This window comes from Mustela nivalis (assembly GCF_964662115.1).
Source record: "Mustela nivalis genome assembly, chromosome: 3".
NCBI classification, from domain to species: domain Eukaryota; kingdom Metazoa; phylum Chordata; class Mammalia; order Carnivora; family Mustelidae; genus Mustela; species Mustela nivalis.
Window position 1 is genome coordinate 93,462,277 of NC_139022.1, and position 27,741 is coordinate 93,490,017.

General features: G+C 38.0%; 1 protein-coding gene and 1 pseudogene across 21 annotated transcripts in view; both read left to right on the top strand.

Moving 5' to 3' along the window:
* Window positions 1–27,741, top strand: part of PDE4D (phosphodiesterase 4D) — a 1,511,392-nt gene that overhangs the window by 1,193,450 nt on the left and 290,201 nt on the right. The gene's annotated exons all lie outside the window — the stretch shown is intronic.
* On the top strand, window positions 21,788–24,056 carry LOC309862254 (histone-binding protein RBBP4 pseudogene; annotated as a pseudogene). Its single transcript has one exon. The product of its transcript is annotated as a histone-binding protein RBBP4 pseudogene (transcript).

Genomic DNA, 27,741 nt, shown 5'->3' on the forward strand with positions numbered 1-27,741 from the left:
TTGTACATCTGAGGATTTAACACCGTACCTGTCACAGGAGGGGGTCTTAGTCAAAACCAGTTCCCCAGAGTGCTCTCCCATGGAATGGGAGAGAAGACATAGTCTAGGTAACATAGCAGATATGCTTTGAGAACCCATGAAGATGCCATGGGTTGGAGGAATGAGTGGAAGAGGGGTCAGAAGAGGATATGAAAGCACAATAGACAAAATAAATGGTGACTGAACAAGGTACAGTTAGAGTCAGGTCGTATTTAATATGAACATTGTGAGACTCTGTGTTCCGTCCCTGGGTTAAAGATTTTTCCTGCTGCGGTGAGTCCTTCAAGCAGCAGACTCTGGAAATCAAAGAACTTTATTCTATTTGCTAAAAATAAATTTATTATTTGAAAAATTGGTAGACTATTTACTTGGTTTGTCTTAAAGAAAAATTAACAAATCCAACAATTTATTGCTGCTAGGTTGGTGGATTGTGTGGGGAGTAAATAAACAAAAAGGAAGGAAGGGAAGGGGGAGGATGGAAAGAAATGAAGGAGGAAAGGAAGCAAAGGAGGGGGATCAGGAAGGAAAATATGGGCTCTAATTTTCCTGTTTTTGAAAGCCACTGTTTATCATTAATAAGTTATACCATCTAATCAAATCTTGTACCACTTTTTTCAATCTTCATGATTTAGAGTCATCACATCTCAGTGGTTTTTGGATTTTAAATATATGATTAACAATGTTAGCAGCTCAAAGGTTTTTTTTCATAGGTTGCTGAAGACAAAATATGGATAGCAAATTATATCAAATAAGTATAATTAAAAGTAAATGCTTTTAACCTAAAATTCAGTAAGTTGTTATGATTAAAAGTAATTTACCTTACTTTCCCCTTGTTTAATGGCTTCTCCTAAATAATACAGAATGTCTGTAAAGTCTGGAAACACAGATAAGTTTATATTTTCATAGACTAAAGATGTCTAAATAGATATTTAGATTAGATATTATGTGTGTCACGTGTGTTTCCAGACTAAGTGTCAAGAATTGTTCTAAGTGCTTTATATGTGTGAATTCATTTAGGATGCTTGGTTAGTATTTCTCTAGGGTTATCAACACTTTATACCTAACAAGTAAGTTTGCTTACACACACACACACACACACACACACACACACACACACACTTGCAGTTGGAATTCTGGCTGTTGTGGAATTCTAAAACATAAGAGCCCAAGATGGTCCACAAAGATTCCGAAAGATGAGTCTGGGAATGTCATCAGGACTATCCTGGCGTTTATGCGGGGGTAGGGGGGGGTGGCTCCTTACCCAACCTTTGCAGTAGTTTTACTTCATTGCTTTGTAAGTGGGGGGTGGATTTTTGTTTTATTTTATTCTTTGATGTTCCTTTTCATACCTGCAGAAATGGCTCAGGGTTTAGAAGGTATCCTCCCACTTTTGCATTTGGAAAAATACCTTTCAAAAACTGTCCAACGTGGAAAATTTAAAGTCATTGAAAATTTTTCTATATCGTTTATAAAACAATTTCAGAACAGTACTTTTTGCTTTCTCAACAGAATTTTAACCGTGCTTGTGTAAGTATTTCAAGTGTATTAACTATATCTGCTGTAAATCTAGAGACAAAACTGTATCACATACTATAAGTATAGGTCACCTCAAAAATATTGGTAACATCTTGTACTAGCACATCTGGTAATAGGCTTGGCTGATGTTTTACCCACACAAAAGAAAAACATGGTATCGTGGCTGAAGTTTGTATAGGACCAGCCTAAGGCTAGCCGTAGCTGTGTCATTTCCATGATTTCTCCCCATCAATGGAAAATTACTCTCCACTAGCTGAAGTCTACAGACTGTGAGCAAATGTCTGTTTCCTTTCCACAACTGAGTGTTTGAAACTCTTTTCAATTGGTAAAATGACCATTAAAGGTCAGAGATTTTTCATGCATGATGGATTCCATTTGCTTTGAAAGTATTATACCAGGAGGGTAGACTTTTTTCCCTGAGTTTAGAACCAAATTAGAATTCAAATATTCACAGTTTGAGTCAACTCCAAACCATTTCATTTAATTTCTTTTCCCTTGGTAAAATGATATTTTTTTTAAATGGGGAGGAAGAGCTTCTGGGGGGAAAAAAAAGTATACATATTCTCCCATACTTGAAATTAGCATGCAATCAAAGGACACTGAACACCAGTTCCACAATTGAGTTTAACTTGTCTTTCACTAGATTCTAAGCATTTTGAAAGCAGGACTTTGTTTTTGTTTTTTGTTTTTGTTTTTTTTTTAAGTACAATATCCTTCATAGTTGATAACTTTTCTTTTTCCTGTGTGTTGTCTTAACGACTGCCCAAAATGCATAAAAAGACTATGTTCTTTTGTATTCTTAAAGGAGGAATTTCCCAACTTCATGACAGGTGATAAAAAGTCATAAAAAATAATCTACATGTAGATTGATCTAAAATATTATAACATCCACAACCATCTTGTGCAGAAAGAGACTAGCCTTACATAGTTTATTTCTTAAACACACTGTTGTTAGTTACAAACATACACACACACACATCCAAAAATGGTAGAACAAGAAGTTAAAAAAATCTTGTCTTTCATTCTAATACAAGTACACAATAATTACAGTTAGCATGCTTTTATTTTATTTTTTTTAAATATTTATTTATTTGGGAGAGAAAGAGAGAGTGTGAGTGGAGAGAGGGAGAAGCAGACTCCCACTAAGCAGGAAGCCTGACACAGGACTGGATCCCAGGACCTTGAGATCACAGCCTGAGCTGAAGGCACATGCTTAACTCACTGAGCCACCCAGGTGCCCCTAGTTAACATTTTTTTTAAAACATTTCTTTATATGTTTTCTTTTTCAGTGAATTATAATCAATCTACAAATATACTTTTTGGCTCTGCTTCATTGACTATAAGAGAATTACCTTCCTTGAGAATCTTTTTCATATTTTAATGACTTCTTTGGTACATTTCAGTTAAACAATTTCAGTTTAATTCTACTGCAGGTATTCTATAGTTGCTGCCTCTCAGGGAACAGACAGATTTTTCTTTCAAAAATGAAGGACAATATAGAGAATTTTATGATGTTAGCTAATCCATGGCTGCATGTCATAAAATTCAATCTCATTTCCTTGCCAGTTTATCAGTATTTGTCTCTAGTTATGTGATGTAAGAAAGTTATCCAACTGTATTGTACCTCACCTTTCTCATCTGTAAAATGTGGATAATATACAGAGCCAGCAATGGCTAAATGTTGTGTTGTCGTTAGTATTATTTTTAGTCTAAAATTTTCTCTCATCTGACAGAAAAGACCAATCTGGGACAATGCACTAGATTTGTTGGTAAACCATGTGATTTTTTTTTTTAAAGATTTTATTTATTTATTTGACAGAGAGTGAAAAAGGGAACACAAGCAGTGGGAGTGAAATGGGAGAAGCAGGCTTCCCACTACGCAGAGAGCCCAGGTCTCTGGTATCATGACCTGAGCCAAAGGTAGATGCCTAACAGCTGAGCCACCCAGGCACGCCCCCCACCCCACCCCACCCCCGCCGCCATGTCACATTTTTTTTGAAATGTCTTCATATGTCCCAGATAAGAAGAAACTATGACTTATACTGACATGTTAACTATGTAATCCTTCTCAAGGTCTATGTCATTAGTTAACTTAGAAATTCTTCCCTTTCTCATTTGTCAAACCTCTATTATTCCAGGTTTAGTTTACATAAATAGGAGAGGTGTCTTTAAAGGAAGAAGTAAGGTCAGTGGCAACCAAAATTCCATTATGTTCTTTCATCTTGCTGCCTTCCAAGACAGGAGGATCGGACACCTTAGATGCACATCTGCTTTTTTTTTTTTTTTTTTTTTTTTAAAGATTTTATTTATTTATTTGACAGAGAGAAATCACAAGTAGATGGAGAGGCAGGCAGAGACAGAGAGGGAAGCAGGCTCCCCTCTGAGCAGAGAGCCCTGATGCGGGACTCGATCCCAGGACCCTGAGATCATGACCTGAGCCGAAGGCAGCGGCTTAACCCACTGAGCCACCCAGGCGCCCCACATCTGCTTTGATTTGAGGAATAACTGAGTGCTGAGTCAATCATCATAACAGAGGACCTGGAAATATCAGGAGGTAGAATGAATAGTTTATAATAAGCCAGTCTGCTCTCAGCTCTGAGAATATTCAGCTGCATAACCTCAAGGGAACTACATGGAAAAAATAAAAGGAAATGCTTTGGGCTTTAGAGCTTTTCATTTCCTGTAAGTAGCACATCCCCTGCCCTTCTCTACCCATGGCCCCATGTCCTCACATTGTGTCTTCCTGCTGATTCTCTGCCTGTGCCTGAGCCAGTCTTCAGTTGTTGATGATGGTAAAAAACAGACTTAAGTCAGACTTAAGTTGACTCTGTTGCCTGAAGGGGCTGTGACACTTTGTGAGACAAACAGCCTGTGATTTGAGGTGTCATATTATGCCACAGAGATGTAGGATACTATGGACCTAAAAGATACCTCCTTAATGAAAAGGCTGTTGGGGAAGCATGGTGGTCCCCTGTGTAGGTGTCACTATCTAAGTCTAGCAGTGCGTTAATTGATTTTGATAAAGAGTTGAAAAAAGTCATTAACTGGCCTCCCTCCCACTGACTGAAGAAGGCAGAGATCGCATATACAGTGGCTCTGTGCAGCTCCTCTAGTGAGTGGTATGAATGCAGCTTCTTCTAAGAGGCCAGAATAGGGCCTTCTCAAAACCCTCCTTGGCTAGGGCTTTCCCTTCTTGCCAGTTGCTGTCTACCAAGCCAGTGGGTGCTCTCAATGTCTAGACTAGCACCAGAAACATCTCCTTTGGCTGAGATGTGCACTGACCTAGGAGAGGCAGCTGGCATGTAAAGAGGGAGTATCACCAGCTACAAGGTCTCAAATTATCAACATGGCTTGACACTTGAGGAAATGGTACCTGCTGGTCCTGTAGCACTGAGGCCATGACTAGTGTTTCTTGAGGGATCCCTAAATAGATTAACTAGACTTGGAAATACTCTGGTAAGACAGCACTTGAACTTGGCATCAGGTTTTGACTTCAGTGTCTAAGGACGTGCTTTATCATTTCTCTACCTCTATCCATGTACAGGTAGCAGATATTTTCATAGAGCCAGGAAACACAGGTGTCCAGTGGTTATCCTGGCATGTGTTCTCCTCAGTCCAGTCTCTGTGCCTGCTTTCACAGTCATCATCAGTTAAGTTTGGTGAAGACCTCTTCCTCCATCCACAGCTGAAACTGACACTACCCACATTCTAGAGTTCATTATACAAAGCTGTGTGTGTGTATAAGTTAAAAAGGAGTTTTGAAAAAATTAACTGGATGTAGCCTTTTCCTCTTCCATGTAAGCCAGATGATCTTCCCACTTCTCGCTCTACCTGTGTATAGTTTGTATGCAAATCAGCAGCAAGATGGAAATGTACTTTGAGCTTTATGGTGTTTTTAACCTGCTGTGGTACCTAATTCTTTATACATTTCCTTCTTCCCCATTTCTAACCCGAGAGATACTTTCTGTCACTTGCTCTAAAACACGATCATCTATACTGAGATATAATTGACAAGCAAAAGTTGTGTGCATTTAAGGTATACAATGAATTCACTTTATATACATATGTGTACTGAAAAGATTACCACAGCTGAGTTAATGAACACATCCATCACCCTGGAGTCCTCCCTTTTTTGTGTGTGTGGTGGGATTATTTAAGATCTACTCTCTCGGCAGATTTCATGTATACAGAACAATATGCACCATAGTCACCATGCTGCATATTCCATCTCCAGAATTCATTCATACTGGAAGTGAAAGTTGGTACACTTTGACTGGCATATCTCCATTTTCCCCACCCCCTAGCCTTTAGTAATTGCTGTTTTACTTCCAGCTTCTATGAGTTTGACTGTTTTCTCTTCCACATATAAAGGATATTCTATACTATTTGTCTATCTCTGTCAGGCTTATTCCACTTTCCTTAAAGTTTCATCAATATTGTCTCTAATGGCAGCATTTCTTTCTTTCATACAGCCGAATAATATGCCATTGTGCTATGTACTTTCATTATCTAGTCATCTATCAAGGGAAATAGGTCGTTTCCTTGTCTCAGCTATTGTGAATAATGCTGCAAGGGGCATGGGAGTACAGATACCTCTTCAAGACAGTGTTTATGGGGCACCTGGGTGGCTCAGTAGGTTAAGCTTCTGCCTTTGGCTCAGGTCATGATCTCAGGGTCCTGGGATCGAGCCCCACATCGGGTTCTCTGCTCGGCAGGGAGCTTGCTTCCTCCTCTCTCTCTTTCTGCCTGCCTCTCTGCCTACTTGTGATCTCTATCTGTTAAATAAATAAATCTTAAAAAAAAAAAAAAGACAGTGTTTATATATATCCTTTGGCTATATATCCTGCACTGTAGTGGGATTCCTAGATCATGCGGTATTTCTAAGTTTTGAGGAACCTCTGTACTGTTTTCCATGTGATTGACCAATTTACAATCCCTCCCACAGTTCATAAGTGTTCCCTTTCCCCACACCCTGGCCAATACTTATCTCTTGACTTTTCAATAAAAACCTTTCTAACAAGTATAAGGCGATAGCTAACTGAAGTTTTGATTTGCTTTTCCTGATGACTAGTGTTGTGGAACACCCTTTCATGTCCCTGTTGGATATTTGTATGTCTTCTTTGAAAATGTCTATTCAGATTCTCTGCCTAGTTTTTAACCAGATTACTTAGGGTTTTTTTCTATTGAGTTGTATGCGTTCCATATATATTTTGGATATTCACCCATTTCATATATGTGGTTTGCAAATATTTTTTTTCCATTCCATAGGTTGCCTTTTCATTTTGTTGATGGCTTCCTTTGATGTGCAGAAGTTTTTAGCTTGATGTAGTCCCATTACTTTTTAAAATGTTTAATTTTTAAATTAATGTTAATTAAATTTAATTTTTAATTTTAATTAATAAATTTATTTTTGCTGTTTATTTTGCTCTTTGCCTGTGTTTGAGGGCCACATTCAAAAAATCATTACTAGGACCAAAGTCACTGTGACTATTTACGCTACTTCTATAACATAGAAAACACACTGAGTATCCAGAAAAGGAACTCAGATAATATTTTTTAAAAGGGCTAGGTTTAGTGATCATGAATATGTAAGAAAAAGTCATTTTCAGTATTTCATAAACTTATGGTTATGGTTATACTGATTCCAAATCCAAATACAGAACCCCGATATGCCTTTGTGATTGCAAAGCCCTGTATATCTGAAGCTACAAGCATTTATTATGTGGGGGTTTGAGCCGTTATCTTTATTTACCTTTTGGTCAAATATTTAAGTAATTATGAAATGTTTGGAAATTTCTTACCTTTATTTGTTCTCTCGTCTCTTTTCTTTCTCTTTCTTATATTCAAACCACCTCAAAACTTTCTATTTTGGGGGGCGTCTGGGTGGCTCAGTCAGTTTAACATCTGATTTAGACTCAGGTCATGATCCTGGAGTCCCAAAGTCCTGGGGTCCTGATTGTCAGCTCCAGGGAATGATCTTCTCCCTCTGCCGCCCCCACCCCCACTCGTGCTCTCTCTCTCTCCCAAATAAATAAAATCTTAAAAAAAAAAAAAAAATTCAGGGGCGCCTGGGTGGCTCAGTGGGTTGAAGCCTCTGCCTTTGGCTCAGGTCATGATCTCAGGGATCCAGCCCCGCATCGGGCTCTCTGCTCCGCAGGGAGCCTGCTTCTCCCCTCTCTCTCTGCTGGCCTCTCTGCCTGCTTGTGATCTCTGTCAAATAAATAAATAAATAAATAAATAAATAAATAAATAAATCTTAAAAACAAAACAAAACAAAACACCTTCTTTCTATTTCTACTTAGCAAAACGGAGATTCAAATCATACCAAAATGTCTACTTGCTCCCCTCCCCCCACTTAACATTTCAGATGGACTTTTTCCTTCCTAAGGATTTAGGGAGGAAGAGAGTCAAAAAGGTCCTTTGCTGGCCTCCAACATCTGAAGAAAATCTGTCCTTTTCCTCTCTTCAAGTTAGAATACTTGCTTTAAGTAATTGGAGATCAGAAGCCATTCTGAAACAGCTGACTTTTTAAATAATATTCACTAATGACCAATGTAATGTGAGTCTATGGTGGCTCCAGCTCTAGGTTTGATGTTTGTTTGTTTTTTAATTTTTAATTTTAATTTTTAATTTTGGATAGACCTTGCTAGAAAAGGGACATGATTTAGGCAATGACTCTGAATTTAAGATTTATTGTTGATTTGATTGACAGTATCTTTAGTGTGTGCATTTTATTAAGGATTTTATGTCAAGCAAGTCCACATACACGTAGAGGTGTGTATGTGTGTGTGTGTTTCCATTTGTGTGTTGGTTTCACATGTGAGAAAACATACTCATTTAACCCAAGCAAATAAATTGATATTTCTATTTCTTCTAAAAATAACACACCACTTACTAATATAAGATCTATCTGTATGACCTTCTAACACATGTGCAAAAATACTAAAGCATATTTTCTATTCATGTTGTAAACACTGTGAGGCTGTAATTTTTTTTTTTTTTTCACTGTTTCTCATTAACCTTCCACCTTAGGGTCCTAGTTCATGTGTGTGTGCCAGAGATTGAAAAGGCCAAATGACAGGGTGCCTGGGTGGCTCAGTGGGTTAAGCCGCTGCCTTCGGCTCAGGTCATGATCTCAGGGTCCTGGGATCGAGTCCCGCATCAGGCTCTTTGCTCAGCGGAGAGCCTGCTTCCTCCTCTCTCTCTCCGCCTGCCTCTCTGCCTACTTGTGATCTCTCTCTGTCAAATAAATAAATAAAATCTTTAAAAAAAAAAAAAAAAAAAAAGAAAAGGCCAAATGACAAAGAAGAAAGGGCATATAGAGAAGAAAGGAGGGGCTTGAGAAAACTCAATAGTTTATTAAATTAAAATGATAGCAGTTTCAGTGTTTGACAAAGAACAAATATAACAATCTCACTTTAATCAACTTCCTCCTCCTCCTCCTCCTTCTTCTTCTTCTTCTTCTTTTTAAATGTATTTGACAGAGAAAGAGAGAGACAAGAGAGAGGGAACACAAGCAGGGGGAGTGGGAGAGGGAGAAGCAGGCTTCCTGCTGAGCAGGAAGCCCTATGCGGGGCCCCTCACTTTAATCAACTTTCATTTATAGTTTCCAAGTCTCAAAACTGTTCTTTGGTGTCACAAAATAGTGGAACAACATGTTCTAGTCTAAGTTTCCCCAGAAATAAGCCCCAAGGAGTACAAGCAGTTTATTTAGAAAGTTCATATGAAAGAAATAAACAAGGGGTGCCTGGATGGCTCAGTCAGTTAAGCGTCTGCCTTTGGCTCAGGTCATGACCCCAAAGTTCTGGGATCCAAACCTGCTCAGTGGGGAGTCTTCTCTCTCTCCCACTGCTGGTCCCCCTGCTTGTGCTCTCTTCCTATTGTCTGTCAATAAATACATAAAATCTTAAAAAAAAAAAAAAAGTAAAGGAGTTTAGGGAAGTGAGGCATGCATCATCAGGCTGGTTACCACAATGAGAAAGAAATGCCCAGTCTTTCTGCAAGCCTCCGCAAGGCTGTGTGTGCAGAACTCCTCAGAGTTATCCTATCCCAGGGGTGAGGAACCTGGAGTACTTATCTGCCAACTCCCCCATCCATCACCTGTTCCTAGGGATCATTAACAACCCACTGCTTCTGTTTTATTTATCAATGAACTAAGCATGTAACTATGGCCAAAAAACAGCTCTTAAGCAGAGACTCACAGGTATTTAAAAAAAAAAAAAAAAAAAAAAAAGGAAGAAAGAAAGAAAGAAAAAACCAAAAACCCTAAGGCAAAAACCCTAAGGCAGGGAGTTGCAGGTATTTGGAGTAACTGGTTTTGAGAAGTGACCAGTTTTAAGGGTCATAGACACTGAGTTAATTTTATCTGCCTGTGTGTATGAGTGTTAGGAGCCAAGGCTTTTCTTCATTCAGTGTGTTTGAAAAAACCTATGAAGAACTATTACTGTTTTTGTATTGGTATTTTGGCATTTGAATCTGTAACACCAAAGATGATCTTAATATAGAGCAAATTTGTTTTATTTATCACAAAATTAGATGTACAGTCATGGGTTTATTTGAAGTTCTCTGTAGACCACCATTTGAAATAAGAGCTTACATAGGGTAAGATTTAAAGATATTTTTCTGTAAGCTGTTTAATTATAAAGGGCTTTAAAAATAATTTATCATATCATAAACCTTCAAAACAAAATGAGTAATCATCTTGTGAAATCTGTAGGAAATGTTTCTTAAATGTCACTCTCAATTACCACTTCTAGAGCCAAGTGGTAAAACAACTGTTTCTCTACTGGCTGAAATGTGGTTTTACCAGATACAAGATAAAATAACTCTGTGGTTAATTGAGCTTTCTCTCAATTTAGGAAGAAAAATGCAACAAGGATTTTAAGAAGTTCTCTCCTAAGTCATTTAAGCAACAAGGCAAAAACAGAGGCCTGGAATGCCAAGGTTGGAGGCAACTTGAAAAGTTCCACCCACTCCTTAGGGCCTGACTATGTTCTACCACAGATTCCTACTCAGATCTCCAACACCTCTCCTCTCATAAGTTGTCCCTCCCACCAACCGTTAAGAGCCCATTCCAGTTTTATTAAAAAGTTCTTGGTAACCCTAGTCTCTTCATCCACATTTACCAGTGGGGTAGCATTTGATATTTTGCCAGCACCTCTTCCGCCTTGTGTGCTCTTGGTCTCTACCATGATTCACAAATGAATCATGTCTAAGAGGATCTTCTCTCTTTGAAATCTTCTGACTGTCCATTTCTCGAGGCATTTTCCTTCTCCAATTTCTTATCATAATATGCATAATCTGTGTCATTAATTCATTCGTCCACTTGCCCCATATTTCCTGAGGGATTCCCATGTGCCAGGCGCTGCTGTAGTTGCTGGAGATTTAGGAAGAGATAACCCAGGCAATGTCTGTGCTCACAGAACTTCTGTCCTAGAAAGTGAGAACTACAATGGAGAATAAAAACCTTTCAGATATGGTAAGACCTACAAAGTGTAGAAATTTGGTAATATCGTGTTTTTCATGGTCATATGTCTTTTACTGTCCATCTCTGTTTTTATTATAAACTCCTTAAAGCAATACTGTTTTTATTTATTTGTTTTTACCATGGTGACCCATAAATATCTACTGATCCATCTTCCTAAGTGTGTGTTACTCTTCTAAGTAGATCCTATATGATCATTTGGGATTTGTGAGAAGTTGGATTAAATTGATATTGTCATATTACAGTAGCTATTGCAAGGAGGGACACATTTTACACTTGTGGGTGCCTTAGCCAATGTCACAGTTGGTGGATTTTCTTATTAGATTGTCACCGAGGTGTATACTTAGTTTCACTTTCAACTCTCTACCTTTGCTTCCTTTAAAATCCTCTGCGATCCCATAGTCCCTTAATTTCAATTGACCCCTCCCAGGGCAACATATCAGGCCCCCATCTCTCCTTTAGAAAGATCTGAAAGCTTAAATCACCTACTTAACATTTAATTTCACTTTCAACCCTGTGTTGATCTTTGTGATGGACATAAAGAAGTCTGAGTTCCCAGTTAATGAATGCTCTGAATACAGTGCCCAACAATGACACCTGATGACTCCAGTTAAGTGAAAAAGCATCTGTTTATCAGCACAGAATTCTTCCCTTTGAATCATATGACAGCTGACCCTGTCTTACCTAGTGAATTTAACCTTTTTTTAACTGCTGATATGTGCATGTGCGTGCGTGCGTGCACACATTTTACTGATCAGTTAGTGAACCAGTTTCTAAATTCATGTTTGGCAACATCAACATCAATTATATAAAGGAATAGCAGGGTCCAAAGAAGTTAGGCTTCTCCAGACATCAACTTACAGCTACAAAATAAAGAATAATTTTAAATACTTTAGAGGGTTGTTCTGAATATGGGAAGAGCAAATGTCCATAAAAAACCAAGTAGATAGTAGCATTGAATAAATGCTAGTTTTATTCCACCTTCTCTGGTTTCTGTAAACAAATACTCATTCAACTTGTCACTCAGATTTTGACTAATGATTAGCTAATGAGTTACAATACAGTTTTGTTTTGTTTTTTAATTAAGTCACTAGGATTGGTTGGTTTTATGCATGGATGGAATAGGCATTTGACATTCCATCACAATTTTCTCATTCAAACATTTCCTCATTAAAGGCCTGGAATGCTTATCATTGGAAATTCTACTTTGTTAGGTTATTGTTATTTACTATGTGTACTATTAAAATATAAATAGCTGATAGCCTGCTGATGCATTTGTTACTTCACATAAAGGAGTTTCTCAGAGATTAATAAAACAATAAGTCAGTGAGTAGTCCTGAGCAGCGATGTAAAGAAAATCTGGTAATACCACCACCACCCGTGCCCCAGACTTATTTTGTTTGGCTTTACACTATTGGCCAGACAGATTTTTTCAGAGTTTCAGTTAGCACCAATATTTAAAATGTGAAGATATCTCATATAATTTCAAATTTCTCTTTATAAATGAAAAAAATTGGTCACATTGGGCTCTCATTCCTGAGGGATTATCCTACTATCTGAAACTCCTCAAATTGCTCAGTGATCCTTGGCCTTGCTTTCAGTGCCTTCTGAGAGAGGCGAAGGAAAAAAAGTCAGGGAAGGATAATACTATTTTTATAGTTTCTGCTCATATTCATTTTTTTTTGGAATGCCTATCATTTTCTGTCAACATCTGATTTTTTCTGGATTTCTATTAGCCTTTAGTGATAACTACATGAAAATATCCAACAGACAAAAAACCTACAACAAACTTTTTAACATTCTTTTTCTTTTTTAAAAAATTTTTTATTTTCTATAAACATATATTTTTATCCCCAGGGGTACAGGTCTGTGAATCGCCAGGTTTACACACTTCACAGCACTCACCATAGGACATACCCTCCCCAATGTCCACAACCCCATCCCCCACTTTTTAACATTCTTAATGACAGTCACAAAATGCTATTTTTCATTTTATCCAAAAGTGTCCTATTAAGCTGTTCCTAGTTTTTATCCTTAAAAGACAAAGACAGTGTCTCCCCCTCTAGAGCTATAAACACACTTGAAACATAGGAATCATAATAATACAGCAGTGATCACTTTTATTCATTCCAGAATCCTAATAATGGAAGAAAAGGGGGACACCATCTTCTTTACTAGTAAACGTTAACATTTATTGAGGTCGTGACTGGTTGCTGGGCACTGTATTAAGTATTTTACCTATAACCTCTAATATAATTCTCCCAACCACCCTGATTATACCCATTTTACAACTGAAAAGACTGAAGCATAGAAAAGTTAATTAACGAGACTGGGGGTGGGGACCATGAGTGTGAGTGTTCCTAACCACTACTCGGTTGATACTGCTTTCTCTGTGCTCCATCTTAGGCTTTTGGGATTTATTTAAAGATGAAAAATATAATTGTATCATCTCATCATTTGAGAAACAGAGATAAGATCACCATTTTGGGTGATACCAAAGGTATAGCTCACACTGTGACACAAGCCAATGTATACCCCGCACACACATGCGGTAGCCTTGCTCAAATCACCCCTCACACCAAGGACTTTTCCTCTTCATTCCTTTAAATGATTCTTAGTGAGAGGCGCCTGGGTGGCCCAGTCATTGAGCATCTGCCTTCGGCTCAGGTCATGATCCAAGGGTCCTGGGATGGACCCCCAAATCCTGGCTCCCTGCTCTGCCAGAAGCCTCCCACTCCCCTTGCTTGTGTTCTCTTTCTTTCCTATCTCTCAAATAAATAAATAAAATCTTAAAAAAAAAATGATACTAGCTGTCCCTGAAAAATAGCTTCTACTTAGGTGTCTCCTCATGCTAGGAATCCAAGAGCAACATTAAGATTTTACAGTTAGTTTTACATCATCTTAAGACTGCTGGGCAGTTCCTCAGGGGGGACTGAAATCCTCTGTAGCTATTTCTTCTGCTTCCAGGCATGTCAAGAAATAGTTGAAGACAAAGTTCTCAGAAATGATCTCTGAGGAGTTGGAAGCAGGTGGCTTACAGGTTCTTTTCTTTGAGATGGACAAGTTGGGGCAGTAACTTTTCCATGCCCTTGTAGAACTTAGTATAAAATAGTGATTCACCATCCTCTGGCAGAATGCATAGTGACCCAGTATGTGCCCAGGCTGTGTGACTCCCATTGAGGGAGGAGAGTCGCTCAAGCATTAAAATTTCACCCAGTGGCCTCTGCACATGCACTGACCCAGTTACAAAAGGGCGAGAACTCCTCAGCATTTCTGAAGCCATATTTTTTCCATTATAGGACTCTTTAAGACAACAACAACAATGGAGATAAAGAATTTGGTAATTGAAGCCTCTGTTGAATATCTCATGCTGTTTCAAAACACTTCATCCCAGTCATCCCTAGAAAATGAAGTCTACCTTGGAGGAAAAATATTGACCATCCTCACTGGGCCATCAAGCAGAATGGGAGTCAGGAAGTTTAAACTTAGATACATCTATTTCACTTTGTGCAAAAATCTGTTCTTCATGTTTCAATTTTCTCTAATTGAGTAGAAATACAACCCCGGTTGTATTTCTGGGACTGAGTGAAAATAAAATTGGCCCTCATGGGGGCTCTAATACTTCCTCCTCAGTTATGGGGACACTGCTTGCTTCACAGTCACTAATCAGGTATTTTAAAGGGCAATTTAACACATTATTTTGCCACAACCATACAGTGATACTGTTGTTTTAGTTTGTTCTTTCAAGTACCCAAACACTGAGTTTATTATCTTGCCATCTTATGTGTTGAGTTATTATGGAGAAAACCTTAAGGAGAGTAATATTTTTCTTCCCACTTTAACTAGGAGGTTCTCAATAGTAGCACCCTGTCTCGTGCTTTTTCATCACCTCTGATATCTAGTATGAGCTAAATTATGAGTAAGTCCCTGTGGGGAATGCTCCATGCTTCACTTGGCCTCACTAGCAGGAAATAGTATACTACCTGGAAATATTCCACATGCCACCTTGCATGAATCACTTTTTTTTTTTTTTTTTCAATTTTTTAAGATTTTTTTCTTTATTTATTTGACAGACAGAGATCACAAGTAGGCAGAGAGGCAGGCAGAGAGAGAGGAGGAAGCAGGCTCCCTGCTGAGCAGAGAGCCCAATTCGGGGCTCGATCCCAGGACCCTGGGATCATGACCTGAGCCGAAGGCAGAGGCTTAACCCACTGAGCCTCCCAGGTGCCCCTGCATGAATCACTTCTTATGAGAATTCCCTTTCCTCCCAGATCCCATTCTCTGGGACCCTATTGTCCATGGAACATATTATGGTCCTCAGTGTTTAGAGCATTGGGCTTTTTTATGGGCCTAAGAAGCTATGTGATAATTGAAAAATGAAGCAATTGACTCCAAAATTGAAAAATGAAGCAATTGACTCCAAAATGTAACTGACTTCAAAATGCAAAATTAAGATTAGAGTTTAATGATATAGTCAAAGTATAATCTGTCAACTTCAACAATTGTCAAACAAGTTATTCAGAAAAACCTTTAATACATTTGGGGAAAACTTGTGGGTTGACTTTTTGTCGTCTTGCAAGTATTCTTGAGTATACTGCGTGATTGCAGAGAAATTAGGACTAATCATTAGTTAAATGAATTTAATATTAACCAAGTAGTATTATCACTATTATTATTATTTTAACCAAGTAACTTTAAAATCAAAATTATAAAGATCCTTTCCAGATTTTTATAGCAAACATACTGTAGAATGTGAGAAGTGAGTCCATTTTAATTTGTTGGCTGTGATGGGAGGGGCTACAAAGCTATTATATAACAGCCTTGCCTAAGCTACTACCTATCTGCACAATTGTTCCTTTTAAAATAACTTTTTAAAATTTTATTGTTATTTTTAAATGACTACATTTTAAATCAATTATAATTTAGAGTTACTGTGAGGTAACTCTTAAGGAAAAGATTAACCATCAGCAGAGAAGTCTTAAAGTCAACCAGAGAATAACTTGGGTCTTGGGGGAATCTTACAGAATTGTCAGCTGAGGGGGTGCCTGGGTGGCAGTCTTTTAAGCATCTGCCTTCATCTCAGGTCATGATCCCCGGGTCCTGGGACCAAGCCCCACCTTGTGGGTGTGTGTTGAGGGGGTGGGGTCCCTGCTCAGCTGGGATTCTGCTTCTCTCTCTGCCCCTCTCCCCCCAACACTCCTGCTCTTTCTCTCAAATGAATAAATAAAATCTTTAAAAAAAAAAATTAAAGAAAGAATTATCAGTTGAATGAAGTTCAGCTTAAGTTTCATGGACTTGGTTGGGGAAACTTTCATATTCTCTACCCATATGGAATAACAATTTTCCCTGAAAGTACAAAGCATTTTGGCATTATTCCAGCTCATTTGCTTTTAGCTTTCCATAAAGCAGTACCTGACAGTTGTTATCCTTAAGACTCAACTATTTTGCAAAAAGATCAAACAAAGCACTCTCTTTAAGAACACAGGGAACACACTAGAGTAGTTCCTCTGAAAAATCCCAGTACTGTGTTGTTTGCAAGTATTTTTTTAGAGTTCACTGCATGCCTGGAATGAACAGCCTGTCTTTCTTCCTAGAAGATTACAGATTGATACACAAGGTCCAGTTAAATAGTGTCTAAATTGCTTTCCTATCCCTTCTACAGGAGCTATGTGTCCTAAAAACAAAATTTAACTTTAAATATAACATATCTACAGAAATTTTTCTTGGGTGAGGAAGGAAAAAGTAGGCTTAATTTTGAAAAAGGAATCAACATAGTAAAATAATGCATTTCTTTTTCTAAAATTACTGTTGAACAACACATTTATTTATACACATGCAATTGGGCATGTGGATACTTGAAATATTTGTAAGTTTTAGTTCCTAGAATAAAAATAATGATTAATTTCTAATGATTTCAGTGTCATGTCTACAAAAACAAAACTGTGTTCAGGGGTGGTAAGTGTATGCATCCTGTCGAATATGTCTAACAATTGCTTAAGCAAGTTAAAAAATAATTCTCCTTTTGAGATGCTTTTTACTTCTTGAGATCCTCGTTTTCCCCAAATGATGTTTGGCTTTTATAAAAGACAAATCTAAGTCCCAGCTTAAAGCCCTGAGCATGTTACTTAACATCTTAGGAACTTTAGCTTCCTCAACTGAGGAAATTATAGTACCTATCTTATGAGTCTATTTTAAATATTAAATGACATGCCATGTGTGCAGAGCCTCTTACCTTGTGCCTGGAATGTGATGAGGCTATTGTTTTTAGATTCCTTCCTCTGGAGCCAGAAGGCCTGAGCTGTCTCTGGTCTGGTTCTCCCACTCCACTAGCTGGGCAAGCACTCTCTCTGTACTTGAGTTCCGTCATCTGACAAAAGAGTAGATAAAAGCTTCACGTGATTAGCATACAAGTGAATGCGGTAACATGTGTAAAACATTCAGTGACTCCAAACAGGTTTTCAGAGCACTGGCCAGAATGTAGTTGTCCCCTTCAGAGGCACAGACATTTCATTTGTAGGCTGGCAGGTCTCCTGAATTGGGCAGATTTTATAAGATGCTATAAGCACTCTCCTATTTCCCTGCCAAATGTGGGGAAACTCTTCCTGGAAAAGTAATTCCTTTGAACTGAGCTTCCATAAGGTCCCTAGGAGAATTCAAATACTCTCTGTGGATTAAACAGTACATTACCTAATATTTTCTCCAGATTAAGGCTGTTTTTCCTAAATATTTAGGAAAGAAACTTCCTCTCTCTCCTTAACAGTAATGCTCAGGTCTGCTCAGAGCTTGCCAACGACTTTTCCCAGTGTATTTCTTACCCTGCTCCTTTTTCTTTGGGAGATAATTCTTATTGTAAGGATGTAGGAGCTCTGTTTTGGCAAAGAAGGTGTCAAGAGTAGCTCTCAGGGATAGAGGCTTATGAAAAAGAAAACAGACAAGACTCAATTTTTTGAAATTCCAGCCATGAAGCAAATGCCACAAAAGGACACAGGAAGAAAATCTGTAAAAGGCTTATTTACTACTGTTGACCAAAGATTTATTCTGTTGTTAAGCAAACACCCTGTGAGGCAGATATTGTGCTAGGTACTGTGAATACAAAGGTGAATAATGTCCTGTTTTCAGGGAACTCACATATCTTGGAGGCCCAAGTGTCTCTTCGGAGCCTGGCAACTGGGAACACGTGGATGGGAAGCCATGATCCTGTCCCCTTAGCCAAACGAGAGGCTCACACTTGAGCATTAATCAGCACCCTAGTTGGAATTAGCAACAGCATCTAGAACTTTGCTTAGCCCAGGACACCTCATTCAAACTTCAAAGCAGTGAGACTAGGGGAGTTGACCCTGAGTTAATCGCTGACCAAAAAAGAGAGGAAAACGGAAAAAGAATAATGCTGCCATAGAAGCATGTGCAAAGATCTGAAAGTGATAGCATGGGAGTGCAGATAAAGCAATGTTTTCTCACTCATCCTAAAACAACCCTAGGAGGAAGGGAGGGACACGTATTGTCCCATTTTTAATTTTATTTATTTATTTAAAAATGATTTTACTTATTTATTTGACAGAGAGAGATCACAAGTAGGCAGAAAGGCAGGCAGAGCAGCAGGGCGGGGGTGGGGGAAGCAGGCTCCCCACTGAGTAGAGAGCCCAATGTGGGCCTCAATCCTAGGACCTTGGGATCATGACCTGAGCTGAAGGCAGAGGCTTTAACCCACTGAGCCACCCAGGTGCCCCTGTCACATTTTTTAGAAGACAGTGTTGAGCCTTAATGAGATTAAGTTCTTTTTGAAAGTAACACAGCCAAAATCAGTAGCTGTCTGGGCAGTGAATAAGGAACTCCGATGTCCCTATGATTTCCAGTGTGTCCTGCCATACATTGTGGATACATCACACCCAAGTGAATCACCGTCATCATAAAAATTAACCCAAGATGTTCATAGATTGGATGAAGCCAAGGAGACAGAACTTGTAAGTTTGCCTTGGACTTACATGGCCTTTGCTGCTACTTGTGTTAGATTTCGAAGGAGGAGGAGAACACTTACTTGCAGAGAAGGGAGAAGAAGATGCAACACTCCCCAGGCAGGAGAAATAGCGCAGGCAGATTTGGCGCAAGACTTGCACTGTTACATGGCTGCCATACTAGTTTATGAAAAATTAGTTATTAAGGGCCAGACTGAATGATAAATTGCATCCAAATGGTAGAAGTTTTCATTTAACGCAAAGAGATAGTGGCCCTGGATTCTATAGGGAATGGGAATCTCCTGAAGGTTTTTAAGCAGGGAGTTTAACATTTGAAGGCTTGTGTCTGAAAAATAACCCAGAGACAACGCAGACACTAAATCTTCAAAGTCTGAGTGGGGAGCGGGGAACTATTTACAATCCATTGTGTAAATGAAGTCAGTGGGTTGGGGGCAAAACTAACATGAAAACACAAAATAATTTTTTTGATTCAAAGTATTGTTGTATCACATACTTCTCAGTTTTAAAACTGCTTTTCTCCATACTCACTTTCTTTAAAAGTGAACTTTCTTTTAAAATTTATCTTTAATAATACGTATTATTTATTGAGCCCTTAATATATGCCAAACACTCTGCCAAGGTTTTCAGTGTCTCATTTAATCCTCACAAAGTCCTATTTTATCTGTTTTATAGTGGAGGAAAAACTAGGGCTTGGATAGGCTAAGGAACTTGTTCAAGGCCAAAAAACTGGTCATTAGTGGAACTTGGGTTTGCATGCAGGCAGCCTGACACCAAAGGCCACTTTTCTACCTGATCCTGTATGCTCTCCATAATTAATATACATTAAATAGCAGATCTTTTATATTAAACAGAACTTATTTGTCATGTGGTCAAGGAGAAATTGCTTGTATTGCCTAGACTATTTTACCATTACTTTAAACATAGGCAGGAGAAAATGTTATCACATAAATGTAAATTAAATGGGCCCAATGAAAGTTTGCTTTCTAATAAATCAGTTTCTGCATTGTCTTGCATCAGGCGTTAAATTATCATTAGAGCACATTCTGTGTGCACACATTTCTGGCAGACTATTTTCCAAATCCTACTTTAATGAACACCTCCATTTGCTTCACAATATTACAAAATGCTAATGTGGCAGTGTGATTTTTCCAGTTATCCTGTCTCTTTCAAAAAATCTAAAAATGGTATTTATAAATATAATTTAATTTTAGAATATTACTTTATCTCTTGGGTTAGGTATAGTTAGGAACCACTTGATTTAACATTGGGGTTATTATAAATTTGAAATCAGAACTAAAGTTTTTGCTTTTTTAAATATTTTTTTAAGTTTATTCATTTGCTAAAGACAGAGAGCACAACCACAGGAGGAGCAAAAGGAGAAGCAGCTTGGGACTCAATCCCAGGATCCTTGGGATCATGACCCAAGCTGAAGGCAATCTGTTAACTAACTGAGCCACCTAGGAGCCCCTCAGAACTAGAGTTCTGACATGGCTAGTCTGGCTATGCACTGATAACGTTTGTATATATTGAAACAAAATAACAGATAAAGGGATGATTTAAAAGGAAACACACCAGATGTTGGTCAAGGCCGATATTTTTGTTCTCAGTTTTGTGACTATGTAATAGCAAGCAATACTTTATAAAGAATCAGTGCTGAATTATCAAGTACATTGATTTCTTGAAGTGAGAATTGTTGTCTTAAACTTTTTTTCTAATGCTTTTTCTCTTTAAGAATGAGACATCTAGAATAAGACTTGCTATCAGATTTTAAATCTACCATTAAAATTTAATCTTCCTGATTCCTCTTATGTGAGGTATCTAGAGTGATCAAATTTAAAGAAACAGAAAGTAGAATAGTGGCTGTCAGATGCTGGGGCGAGTGGGGAATAGAGAGTTCACTGTTTAATGGGTACAGAGTTTCAGTTTGGTAAAATGAGAAAATTCTGGAGATGGATGGTGGTTATGGTTACACAACAAATGTGAATGTATTTAATGCCATTGAACCGAACCTAAAAAGGATTAAAACATTAAATTTTATGTTACATATATTTTACTACAACAAAAAATAATCTTGACCCATGACTTATAGAGAACCAAAATATATTTAGTCATTTGATAAAAAGAATTTTTAATACTTGGGCTTTGATGGACATAGCCAATTCCTTTATTTTAAAGTAAAACATAGATTTTTAACTTGTAAATGGTGGATAAAAGACTTCCCTGCTTTTCCCCATTTTTTGCTAAAAACATCACCCAAATCAGTAATTAGTACAAGAAACAAGAAAGTAGAGCCTGTATTTGCGGAAACTAGGAGCTATGTGTAACTTCAAGCCATGATGAATAAAGATAGAAGTGGATGGAGAAGTAGCCAATGAGTTAACCAAATAAGGGTAAAATACTGAAGACAAGTAAGCTGAGCTGCCCCTAGGACCCCAGGAAGTACTTTGGGAGATGAGCAAGCTCTGAAAATAGGGAATATATAGAAGTATGTATAACATATACTTATCTGCTAGCCCTCACTCTTTCTCAGTATAGTCACTATACCTCACATCTCTCCTAAAAAAAGACAGATCATCTGGAATAATTGGCAGAGGGTAGAAAGAGGGATGACTATGCAAACAGAAGGATTAAATGAACATCTGCAAACTGATTAGCAAGCTCTTAGTTCCCTTCTCTGCCCACACCAAAATGTGAACAGGCAGATCTGTATCCATCTTTAAAAAAAACAAGCTACCCCAGAGGAAGGAATCTTCCAGTGATATCTGGGGTGCCCAGGTAGAATGCTTGCTCCCAGGGCACAAGCCCCATCTATGCACCCAGAGCTTCCCATCACCTTTCTAAGGCCCACCTCCATTTATGAACTGGGTCAGGGATCAATGCAGGAGTTTGAGGCTCCTGCTCTTATCACTATTTGCATTTCTTGAATAACATTCAAATATTTAGTTAAAAGTGAGGTTAAATTTGCACAGATGCATTTGAGAATCAAAAAGAACCTGAAGAGGGGTGCCTGGGTGGCTCAGTGGGTTAAAGCCTCTGCCTTCGGCTCAGGTCATGATCTTAGGGTCCTGAGATCGAGCCCTGCATCAGGCTCTCTGCTTGGCAGGGAGCCTGCTTCTCTTCCTCTCTCTGCCTGCTTGTGATCGCTGTCTGTCAAATAAATAAATAAAATCTTTAAAAAAAGAAAAAAAGAACCTGAAGAGAAACAGGGGAGGAACAGAAGAGATAGAATACAAAGGGAATACTACATCACTTATGAAATTTTGGGTTACATCATTTATTTGATCCCTGCAGTGGTTTCTTCATCCAATATTTTGAATTAATACTAAGTTCCAAAAGTCAATTACAAAATACATTTTGTTTCTACATTACTGATCCCATGGAGAAAAGTTGGATTCAGTTTTAAAAAGGGGTTTTCTGGCCCCTCCCGCAATGCTTGACCCTGGGATCCATCCGACTTGCCTGCCCGCCATGGCCGACAAGGAAGCAGCCTTTGATGATGCAGTAGAAGAACATGTGATCAACGAATTGTACAGAATATGGAAAAAGAACACTCCGTTTCTTTATGATTTGGTGATGACCCTTGCTCTGGAGTGGCCTAGCCTAACTGCTTAGTGGATTCCATGTGTACACAGACCAGAAGGGAAAGACTTCAGCATTCATCGACTTGTCCTGGGAACACACACATCGGATGAACAAAACCATCCTGTAATAGCCAGTGTGCACTCCTTAATGATGATGCTGTTTGATGTTTCACACTATGACAGTGAAAAAGGAGAATTTGGAGGTTTTGGCTCAGTTAGTGGAAAAATTGAAATAGAAACCAAGATCAACCATGAAGGAGATATAAACCAGGCTCGTTATATGCCCCAGAAGACTTGCATCATTGCAACAAAAACATCATCCAGTGATGTCCTTGTTTTTGACTATACAAAACGTCCTTCCAAACCAGACCCTTCTGGAGAGTGCAACCCAGACTTGCATCTCCATGGACATCAGAAGGAAGGCTATGGACTTTCTTGGAACCCAAATCTCAGTGGGCACTTATTTAGTGCTTCAGACAACCACACCATCTGCCTCTGGGACATCAGTGCTGTTCCAAAGGAAGGAAAAGTTGTGGACGTGAAAACCATCTTTATAGGGCATACAGCATTATTAGAAGATGCTTTCTGGCATATGCTGCACGAGTCTCTGTTTGGGTCAGTTGTGATGATCAGAAACTTATGATGATCTGGGATACTTGTTCAAATAATACTTCCAAACCAAGCCACTCAGTTGACACTCACACTGCTGCAGTGAACTGCCTATCTTTCAATCCTTATAGTGAGTTCATTCTGGCCACAGGATCAGCCAACAAGACTGTTGCCTTGCAATATCTGAGAAATTTGAAACTTAGGTTGCATTCCTTTGAATCACTTAAGGATGAAATATTCCAGGTTCAGTTGTCGTCTCATAGTGAGACCATTTTGGCTTCCAGTGGTACTGATTGCAGACTGAATGTTTAGGTTTTAAGTAAAATTGGAGAGGAACATACCCCGAAGATGCAGAAGATGGGTCACCAGAATTGTTGTTTATTCATGGTGGTCACACTGCTGAGTTAACTGATTTCTCCTGGAATCCCAATGAACCTTGGGTGATTTGTTCTGTATCAGAGGACAGTATCATGCAAATGTCGCAAATGACAGAGAACAATTATAATGATGAAGATCCTGAGGTAAGCATGGATCCAGAAGGACAAGCATCCTAGATATGTCTGCACTTCTTGTGATTTTAGACTCCCCTTTTTTACCCTCTCAACCCTGAGATTGATTTAACACTGGTTTTGAGACACAGACCTTGTTTGGCTATCCCTTTATGCTAGGTACCGTCAACAATCTTACTAGCCCAAACAGAGGGAGTTTTCTGAATATTAACTGGGGGACTTGATTCAGTAAAAGCACAGACTTGTATTTACATTTTCTTCAGGAATTTTCTAGAAACAAAGGTCTAAAGTAGCCACAGAAAGGGGAATATATTGTGTGTGGTTATTTTTCTTCTTCAGCTATATCCCCAAGTTTTTCAGACTCCTTTTTTTTTTTTTAAGATTTTATTTATTTATTTGACAGACAGAGATCACAAGTAGGCAGAGAGGCAGGCAGAGAGAGAGGTGGAGGCAGGCTCCCTGCGGAGCAGAGAGCCCGATGCAGGGACTCGATCCCAGGACCCTGGGATCATGACCTGAGCTGAAGGCAGAGGCTTAACCCACTGAGCCACCCTGGCACCCCCAGACTCCTTTAAGTAAAGGCTAAAGTGATGGAGTAGAGACAGGTGAGGTAGGTGTCTGAGTCATGAAGTATAAATAAAAAAAGATGCTATTTTTATTCAGGAAACTGGGGGAGATTCAAGTCATATAAATTCCTATTCTAACATTTTCACACCTGACTTTCCAGTATGCACATTTTCCTATGTAAACCAGTCTCCTCTGTTTCTTCAGTTAAGTCAAAACTATGTGTTCCTCTTTCCCCATATATTTTTGCTTGTTAGTGTATTTCTTGAGCTGTTTTCATATTTCTTTCCTTTCTGTGAAATTGTTTAAAAAAAAATTGGGACCACCAATTTGTAAAGATGTATGTTTTTACGTGACAGTCATACCACAGGTAGACTGTCCAGTTGAGTTGAGAAGAGTGAGTTGATTGCTTGTATTTGTTTTTAAAATTAAATTAATCCTGGATTTTTTTTAAAAAGGTGGTTTTCTGCCCTTTTAGTAGAAAATGTAATTTGTTGACAAAGGTTTAAATCCATACATTATCAGAGTTCCCACATATTGTTACCTTTTAAAGCGATCATTTGTTAGTCAGTATTACCTAATGAGGCATCAAAATGCCAACTGTTGTGTAGGTAACAGCAGAACACCACTACCCATGTAATGGGTATGGCTAAAGATCTTATCACATTTTATGGCTAACAGAATTGACAGAATGTTCTATATACCTTCATCATAGTCTTTATGAACCTAAAAATTAGAAACAAGGACTGTGAGCTAGATTATTTAATCCTGGGTATTTTTAAAACTCTAAAATTTACTGGCTATTAAATATGTCTATTGTTACATCTGTAACATACACACTATTTTTAATGGATCTTTACTCATTGCCACTGTCTAGCTGGAAGGGGATAGTAGTTTATTAATAGTATCAAACAACAGAGTAGCTATTTTTAATCTCCTACCTTCTTCCTCCCATCATTCACGGGCCCACACCCACCCCCACACAGCCACCACCCTCCCCCTCAACACCCCAGATACATCTGGATACAAATACTTTTTCTGCCTCCAGTGATGGGACTGTGAACAAATCACTGGTTTTATTTATTCATAAAATTAGTTTTATAACACCTAACTTATAGAGTTGTTGTTATAAATAAGTAATAAAGTATACCTCATATATTTAGCAGGTGATTAATAAATAACAGTGATTATTATTATTTAAAGCTTCACTGTTCTTTTCTTAAATTTATTTTGTTTCCCTTACCACAGGAGGAAAGCTTTATTGTTTTAAATTAATTTTTAAATACAGATTTAATATCTAATCAGTGCAGAATGATTTAGTTTTCCTATGTCTTTTTTTTTTAATTCTTTATTTAAATTCAATTTAGTTAACCTATACTGTATTACTAGTTTCAGGAGTAGAGTTTAGTGATTCATCAGCTGCATACAGCACCCAGTACTCATTACATCACGTGCCCTCCTTAATGCCCCTCACCCACCTATCCCTTCCCCCAACCCACCTCCCCACAGCAACCCTCAGTTTGTTCCCTAGAGTTCAGTGCTTCTTAGAGTTTGTCTCCCTATTTTTATCTTATTTTATTTTTCCTTCCCTTCCCCTATGTTCACCTGTTTTATTTTTTCAACCTTTAAGGGATTTGCCCATGTTGTTTAAATTTCCAAATTCATCAGGATAATCTTGTTCATAATCTATTTTCATTATTTTTTATGTCTGTAGGAATTGATACTGTTAATTTGCGTTTTCTCAATTTAGTTATTGATCAGAATTGCTAGGTGTGTGTCAGTTTGTTATTTTTTATAAGGAACCAGCTTTGGCTATGAAGATTCTCTCTCTTATATGCATTTTTTGTATGTCACTGTTTTGTACTGTGTACTTTTTACTTTATTCTGTTAAGAGTTTAATTTCTTGATATTATATCAAGTAAAATGTCAGTCTTTCTCCTTTTTACCCCAGCTGTAGTGAAGTATAAGTGATGAATGAAATTACATATATTTAATTTGAAGTGTACAATGCAATGATTTTTGATATACAAATATGTTATGAAGTGATTATCATAATCAGGATATTTAATATACCTGTCACCTCACATAGCTAACCATTTTGGGGGGAAGGGGCTTAAAATGCCTAAGATTGGGGCCCCTGGTGGCTCAATGGGCTAAGCCTCTATCTTCTGCTCAAGTCATGATCTCATGGTCCTGGGATCCAGCCCTGCATGGTGGGGGGGGGTCTCTGCTCAGCAGGGAGCCTGCTTCCCCCTCTCTCTCTCTGTCTGCCTCTATGCCTACTTGTGACCTCTCTCTCTCTCTATCAAATAAATAAATAAAATCTTTTTTAAAAAATAAAAAATTAAATGCCCAAGATCTACTGTCTTAGCAAACTGCAAATATCTAGTACAGTATTAACTATAGTCACTATATTGTACATTAGATGTGTAGAACACTGAAGTCTTGTATGCTTTGACCAGCATCCCCCTCCCCCATTTCCCACACACCCCCAGTTCCTGATATCACTATTCAACTTTTCATTTCTAACAGTTTTTGACTTTTCCTTTTTTTTTTAATATTATATATATATATATATGTTGTCACAAATGACATGATTTCCTTCTTTCTCATGGCCAAGTAATATTCCATTACATATAAACCCACATACCCATACATATATAGATATAAATGTATATACATATATATATGTAATGGAATAGTATTATATATATTTTTATATATGATACATATATAAATATAATACATTGTCTTTATCCACTCATCCATCCACTAACACCAGGGTTGTTTTCATATCTTGGGTATTGTGAATATTGCTACAGTGAACATGGAAGTGCAGATATCTCTTTGAGATACTGATTTTATTTATTTATTTGTTTATTTATTTATTTTTGGATGTTGAATCAGTAGTGGGATCATATGTTAGCTCTATTTTTAATTTTTTGAGGAACTTCCATACTGTTTTCCATGTGGTTGCACCAATTTACATTCACTCCACCAGTGTACAAGGGCTCCCTTTTCTCCACACCCTAGCAAGCACTAGTCTCTAGTCTTTTCAAGAAAAGATGTACTAATATATGTGAGCTGGTATCTTATTGTGGTTTTGATTTTCATTACTATGATTAATGATGTTGAATACCTTTTCATATACCTATCTGCCATTTGTACATCTTGGAAAAATGTATACCCAGGTCTTTGCCTATGTTTTAATTGTATTATTATTATTATTTTTTCTTTTACTGTATTTCTCTGTCAAGTAAATAAATTTTTTTTTAATTTTTAATTTTTTATAAACATATATTTTTATCCCCAGGGGTACAGGTCTGTGAATCACCAGGTTTACACACTTCACAGCACTCACCAAAGCACATACCCTCCCCAGTGTCCATAATCCCACCCCCTTCTCCCAACACCCCTCCCCCCAGCAACCCTCAGTTTGTTTTATG